Source organism: Nomascus leucogenys, chromosome 14 (assembly GCF_006542625.1).
Source record: "Nomascus leucogenys isolate Asia chromosome 14, Asia_NLE_v1, whole genome shotgun sequence".
Taxonomy (NCBI): domain Eukaryota; kingdom Metazoa; phylum Chordata; class Mammalia; order Primates; family Hylobatidae; genus Nomascus; species Nomascus leucogenys.
The window spans coordinates 79,175,213-79,182,765 of NC_044394.1; the positions used below are offsets into that span (position 1 = coordinate 79,175,213).

The window sequence follows — 7,553 nt, forward strand, 5'->3', positions numbered from 1 at the left end:
CTTTCCACAACTTTGTCGTCTTGCAAACCTGAAACTCTGCACCCATAACAACAACTCTCTCTTCCGCTGGGAACTCACATACTACGTTCTGTCTCTGTGAATTTGACTACTCTAGGCACCTCATAGAAGTAGAGTCATATAATATTTGTCCTTTGGTGACTGGATTATTTTACTTAGCATAATACCTTTAAGGTTCACCCATGTTGTAGCATGTGCCAGGATTTCCTTCTTTTTAAGGCTAGATAATATTTCATTGTATGTGTATGCCGTATTTTCTTTAGTCATTCATCTTTTGATGAACATTTGGGATAGTTCCATCTCTTGGCTATTGTGAATAATGGTGCAATAAACATGAGTGTGCAACTCTCTCTTAAAATCCTGCTTTTAATTCAGTCTTTTGGATATATACCCAGAAGTGGAATTGCTGGGTCATATGGTGGTTGTATTTTTAATTTTTTTGAGGAACTACTATAGTTTTTTTTTTTTATGGCAGTTGCACCATTTTATAACCTCACCAATAGTGCCCAAGGATTCTTCCTCAACATTTGTTATTTTCCTTTGTTTGTTTATTTGGTAGTAACTATACTAATGTGTGTGAAGTGATATTTCATTGTATTTTTAACTTTTTTGAGGAACCTCCATACTATTTTTCATAGCAGCTGTACCTTTTGACATTCCCACTGAAAGTGTACGCAGTTTTTAATTTCCCCATATCCTCCCCAATACTTGTTATTCTCCTCCTCCATTTTTTTTGGTAGTGGCCATCCTAATGGGTGTGAAGTGACATCTCATTGTGGTTTTGGTGAACATCTCTCTGATTATTAGCGATGTTGAACATCTTTTTGTATGCTTGCTGGCCATTTGTATATCATCTTTGCAGAAATGTGTATTCAAGTCCTTTGCTTATTTTTTAAAATGTAATATTGTTTATTTAACTTCAAAAACATTTCAGCATTCTAAACATACTAAAAAAACCCAGAACGTTACAAATCGTGTTTAAGTACAGAAGGTCCTTTAACTTTCAGTGATGCAGTAGCTCTTCACTTTACTGACAATGAAGAGCTCTACAGTTTGTTTAAAAACAAACAGTTTAAAAACTAATGCACTCAACTAAGAACAAAAGCAAAATAAAACTTCTCATGCCAGTTGACCCCCTTTGTCCACAGCTAAGATGGCAGCAGAATGCTATGTCACTATATACAGAAACAAGACAACCTGAAGCTAAATGGATGTCCACTGCAGACTCAACAGGTCCAGTCTCGCAGTGCACACCCTGAGCTACGGCCCCTCCAAAAGGCATCTTCCTCGCAGCCTCAATGCCGAGCAAGGAGCATCAAGAGTTTGTCTTGGTTGTTTTGTTCTTTTCACAAACTAGATATATACAGTTGATAACTCAGGTTTTCTAGCCAATAACCATATAGTTAACACCATCTTCTAAATAAAAAAAAAATGCCAGAAACATCTTTAAATGCCTTGTCACACCAACAGCAAAGTGCACAGAGTGAGATCAGGAGAGTGCCTTTTCATTTTAAAAATGTTTGGAAATATGTACAACTTTGATACAGTTTCAGGGTGCTCCAGACACCCATGGCCACTTGACGTAAACCACTGACAATTTCTAGAGCACTTTGAGAAACTACAATATGATTGTGATCAAATTTTGTAATTAAACCTAATGAGGGCAACAGATACTTCTCAAATAAGAGATGTGTCAATTACGATGCTCCCCTACTCTAAGGTATTCACAAGGAGACAGATAAACAGTTTCTTTATTCCTCCTCCTCCTCCTCTTCCTCCTCCTCCTCTTCCTCCTTGTCTTCTTCATCTTCCTCTTCCACCTTTTTCTGGGCAACTTTAGCAGGACCCTTTGCTCCATCAAACTTTCCTTTCAACTTATAGTCAGCAACATCCTTCTCCTACTTCTCCTTCAGCTTTGCCACCTTAGTGATGTAAGCCTGCTTTTCACTGTCATTTAAGTTATTCCACATCTCACCTAGCTTTTTTGCCATGTCTCCAATAGAGATGCCAGGGTTTGTGGATTTGATCTTGGGTCAGAATTCTGAACAAAACAGGAAGAATCCAGACTGTGGCCTTTGGAAGTCATTAGGATTCTTGTTCTTCTTGCCTCCCTTAGCTGGTCCATAATCCTTCATTTCCCAATCAGCGCACTTATTCCGCCTCTGCCATTTCATCAAATTTAGATTTCTCTTGCACGGACATTGTCTTCCACCTCTCAGAGCACTTCTTGGAATATGTTGCAAAATTGACAGGGACCTCTGCGTTTTTCTTCTTATGTTCTTCTCTGCATGTCTGCACAAAGAAGGCATATACAGACATCTTGTCCTTTGGTTTCCTGGGGTCACCTTTAGCCATCCTGACTGTATTGCTCACTAGTCTGAGCAGCACAGGGCACAACGAGCAGCTCAGTGCTCCCCAGCCTCAGGCTAGCTGCCTCCACGAAAGCCTCTCATTTGCCTATTTTTAACTAGGTTATTTAATTTTGTTGTTGTTGTTGAATTGTAGGAGTTCTTTATGTATTCTGGGGGTTAACCCGTTATCAGATATATGACTTGCAAATATTTTCTCCCATTCTGTATGTTACCTTTTTGTTCTGTTGATTTTATTATTGGGTGCATAAAAGTTTTTGTTTGAGTTTGGATAAAATACTATTTATCTATCTTTGCTTTTGTTGTCTGTGATGTTAGCATCATATCCAAGAAATCACTGCCAAATCTGATGCCATGAAGATTTTCCTCCATGTTCTCTTCTAGGAGTTTTATTAGCTTTGGATCTTATGTTTAGGTCTTTCCTCCATTTTGAGTTAATTTTGTATAAGATATAAGATAAGGGTCCAACTTACTTGTTTTGTGTGTAGATATCCAGTTGTCCCAGCACCATTTCTTTAAGAGATTGACCTTTCCTTGTTGAGTGGTCTTGGCATCCTTGCAGAAGATCATTTAACCATATAGGCAAGTGCTTATTTCTGGGCTCTTTATTCTATTATTATTATTATTTTGGTTTATATATCTGTCATTATGCCATTACTACACTGTTTTGATTACTGCAGCTTTGTAATATGTTTTGAAATCAGGAAATGTGAACACAACAACTTTGTTCTTCATTTTAAAAATTGTTTTGGCTATTTGAGGTTTCTTGAGATTTCATTTTAGAATTTTTTTTCTATTTCTGCAAAAATTGCCATTTGGATTTTGGTGGAAATTCCACCAACTATATAGATTGCTTTGGGTAGTACAGACATCTTAACAATATTAAGTCTTCCAATCCGCGGACATGAGGTGTCATTTCATTTATTTGAAAGTCTTCTTTGATTGCTTTCATTAATGTTTTGTAGTTTCCAGTGTATAAACCTTTCATCTTTTTATTTAGATTTATTCCTAAGTATTTTATTCTTTTTGATGCTATTGTAAATGGAATTGTTTACTTAATTTCATTTTCAGATTGTTCATTTAGTGTATAGGAATGCAACTGATTTTTGTATGTTGAGTTTGCCTTCTGCAACTGCTGAATTTGTTTATTAGTTCTAAAAGTTACAAGTTGTGGTATTATCTTTAGGGTTTTCTGTATGTAACATGATGCCATCTGTGAATAGAGATAATTTTAATTCTCCCTTTTTAATTTGGATGCTTTTAGTTTATTTTTCTTGCCTAATTGCTCTGGCTAGGACATCCAGTACTACTGAAGAGAAGTAGCAAGAGTAGTCATCCTTATCTTGTTCCTGATCTTAGGGGAAAAAGGCTTCAGCTTTTCACCACTGAGTATGACATTAGCTGTGGGCTTTTCATATATTGTCTTTATGATGTTGAGGTAGTTTCCTTATATTCCTAGTTTGTTGAGTATTTTTTTAATCATGAAAAGGTATAGAATATGTCAAATACTTTTTCTGCATCATTAAAGAAAATCATAAATTTTTGGTTCTTCATTCTGTTAATGTGGTATAATTCTGCCATTCTTTGTATAGTTCCTAAATCCTGTTAAATCTTCCCTTCTAATCTTTAGCTCCTTGGCAATAATTTCATTATCCAGTAAGGATTTTTATCAATATTTTCTATGTTGTGATATATTAATTTTTGGAACAGACTTGATTTTTCCAGCACCCATCATTCTAAGTCTTGTTTCAGAGAAATGTGATCATGCAGCCCTTATTTTATAAAACTTTTCTCTGAGTTCTCTTTTGCCTCTTTCCTATTTTTAGTCTCCTCTTAAATTCCTAGGTAACCTCCTGTGTGTCCCTCAGAAAATTTATTCAGAAGCCTTTTTCTTTTCTGTGAAATTGCTCAGTATGATGACTCGCAGTGAGCCAATGTTAAAACAATAGTAACCAGAACTCAACATTCTCATGCATGCCAATATCATCTCTTCATCTTGAATATTTTCTGAGCCTATGCAACTTAGATGCAGGCCGTAAGAATATCCTTGGTTACTGGTGCAAAAAAAAGTCAAGCAACAAAACAGAACAAAATGATAATTGGACCTAGGAGACACTTGGCAGGGTAGCAGTTTTATTTTAAAAGTCAAATCATATTTTTAAAACTTCAGGACATTTTATCAATGCTTTATTTATAGGTGTAATCAGTTCCATTCAGAGAGAAATGTCTAAAGAATTAGATCATAAATGAAGGAAAGACAGCATGGAACAAAATGGAAAGAATGCAAATCATGAGAAATGTCTTGTCCTTTCTAATACTTGTGATTCCTAAGTTCTGCTTTCTGGAGAGGTCGTGAGTGGGCAGAGACAAAGCATGCAACACAAAAGGAGTAGCATGAAGTCAACCACAAAATGCTGTCTCACCACAGTTATTTTCTAAATACTGTCATCATCACATTTCTCTGTTAATAGGTCTATATCACAGTGGTATTAATGAAAATGACATGTCTAAAAGCAAAAATTTACATAAAGTTTTGTATTAGAGGGTCATGAATGCTGGTTGAAAAAATTCAAAACTCTAGTTGGGACTTTTTTTTGTTGTTTTTTTTGTTTTTGTTTTTGAGACAGAGTCTCGCTTTGTTGCCCAGGCTAGAGTGCCGTGGCACAATCTGGGCTCACTGCAACCTCTGCCTCCCAGGTTCAGGCGATTCTCCTGTCTCAGCCTCTGGAGTAGCTGGGATTACAGGCACCTGCTACCACACCCAGCTAATTTTTGTGTTTTTAGTGGAGACAAGGTTTCACCATGTTGGCCAGGCTGGTCTTGAATTCCTGACCTCAGGTGATCTGCCCTCCTTGGCCTACCAAAGTGCTGGGATTACAGGCATGGGCCACCGTGCCCAGCCTTGACATTTTTTAATTAGGTGAATTGGCAATTGGATCTTTTTCTACCTTTTCTTTTGAGAAGGTTTTTTTGGTTGTTGTTAATCAAAAGCTTTTTCCCCCTTCATTAATGTCTAAGTACATAAATGCCTACCTGACACTCTTATTTTTGTGGGTAAAACAGCTCAGTTTTTGTACTAGTATTATAAAATTCTGGTTTTGATAATTCAAAGTCATGGTGTCTATGCAGAATTTCTTATGAGAAACACACACAGAAATCCAGTGTCTTATAAAATGATTTATATTTCATTCATGTTTCAATTCTATTTTTGGTGAAACTTGATCATTAGCGGACACAAATGTACCTTGAAGCCTTGGTCAGTATATAATATGTGATATATCATCACCTACAGCAGTAGAATCTCCTCATCTTTTGAAAACTGGGCTAGAAAAATGCAATATGCAGGACAACCCCAAATTCCCATCTTTTCAGAGATTGCCGAGCAAATGTGAACCCTCTGAATTTGCTGAGACTCTGATCTCCAGTGTGAACTCAGGTTACCTGCCCTTCAGATTCTAGTTATGGCCTTCAGAGACTCTGCTGAGGCACTGCAAGGATGATGTTCTTTGTCATAAGCTCACTGTGCACTTATTTCATGCGGCCAGGCAATAAGCGTATCAAATTCACCTTCAAACTTTTGGCTCTGTGGCTTGAAAAAACCCAAACAAGAATTTTTCTGGAACAACTCTTTCAAGAATCCTAGTTTGGCTGGTCTGACTCCCAAGGGCTATTTGTGATTAGATGATTCCTCCTAAGGGTGACAGGTTCTGTTGAATTTCACATTAGGTCCAAGTTCCTCATGGCCCTAGTGTATACTGTAGTATAGCCACGGGGATCACAGCCAAGGACTAGATGGTGAAAGGGCAAACTAAAATATACAGGCGTGTTCCAAAAAAGGAAGAACAAGTGCCCATATAAAAATAATTTTATGCTATATATTTTATATAATATAATGACATTTATACTATAAGCTAAATTTTCAAAGTTACTCCAACAACAAATAACACAAGTATACAGAATCCCATCGTTCCTGAAAATCCTGGGGCTGTGTAGTTTAGAAACAGAAATGAGCACGTCTGGGCCCATACAAAGAACCACAGAAGCACTCTTCATGTTCTTGCCCAATGTCGTTCAAACAGCACCATTTCAGGATACCTGTTGACTTGGGAAGTGAGGGTGATCAGCTCCCTGCTGCCTCAGGCACTCTCCCTCCACATAGTCCCTGGGCACCCCAGGTTGGAGCACAATATCAACCTGAGGGGAAGAAAGTTGGTCGCTCATGGGTCCGTGAACCCAACTGAGAACTGGTTAAGTGGTTAGCAGGCAGGGCTGTTGAGTGATGTGCAGGCCGCTCCCTCTCTCTTCCCAAGCAGCTGGGCTTCTGGAATGCAGATGCCCGGCTGCCTTCCTGCCAGACAGTGGAGAGTTGGGTTAGAAGGGGGAACATCTGGGGAGATTTCCGGTAGCAATCTCCGGAGGCTGAGCTAGATAATCAGGCTTCATAAATTGGGTTGACTAGACAGTAAAATATTTATTATGATTCCTTTTTTTTTTTTTTTTTTTTGAAGTTCAAAAACCCTTGTCATCCCCGGCTGAAGCCTGTGTCCACATGAGAGGAATTCATAATGAAATCAGAAGTAGCCTGCCACCACTTACTCATGACCTCCACCTGCAGCAGGGAGGCAGTGATTGGATCTGCATATGTGCTCCATTTAATTGTTTTTTTCCTAATAAAACAGAAAAATCCATGAAACAACAACAAAGAGCAATCCAAAAATAAAAAAAAAACAGCCCCTGTGATGGTTTTTTATTCATTCTTGATGTATCAAATACTTTCTTACATGGGTGAAAAACAGAGGCAAATAATTTGGATGTTGTTTAAAAATAGACTTTCATATAAATAACGTTTAGTCTTAAAGATACCTATTATTATTTTAACCTTGAATCTCTACTAAAAACAGATGGTGAGTTGTAGAATTATTCAGATAATTCAGACCAAAATCCTGGTTTCTCTTTAAATATTTAGATAATGGAACAAAAACAGCTACAGCTGATGTGTGTGATTAGTGACCAAGTGCTTTCTTTGGGAAAGTGGATGATGTCTTGGCTGTACCCTCAAACTAAGTCCCATGTCAGTGGAGAGCATTAGAGGTTTATTATAAAAGAGGGATTCAGATTTCTGTCAAAGGTGCACATGTATTTTTTTTTTGAGATAGGGTCTTGCTC

At 37.5% G+C, this 7,553-nt stretch overlaps 1 pseudogene; it reads right to left on the reverse strand.

Annotated features, from left to right (window-relative positions):
* Positions 1-1,587: 1,587 nt before the first annotated feature.
* Positions 1,588-2,388, reverse strand: LOC100592364 (annotated as a pseudogene).
* Positions 2,389-7,553: the final 5,165 nt, after the last annotated feature.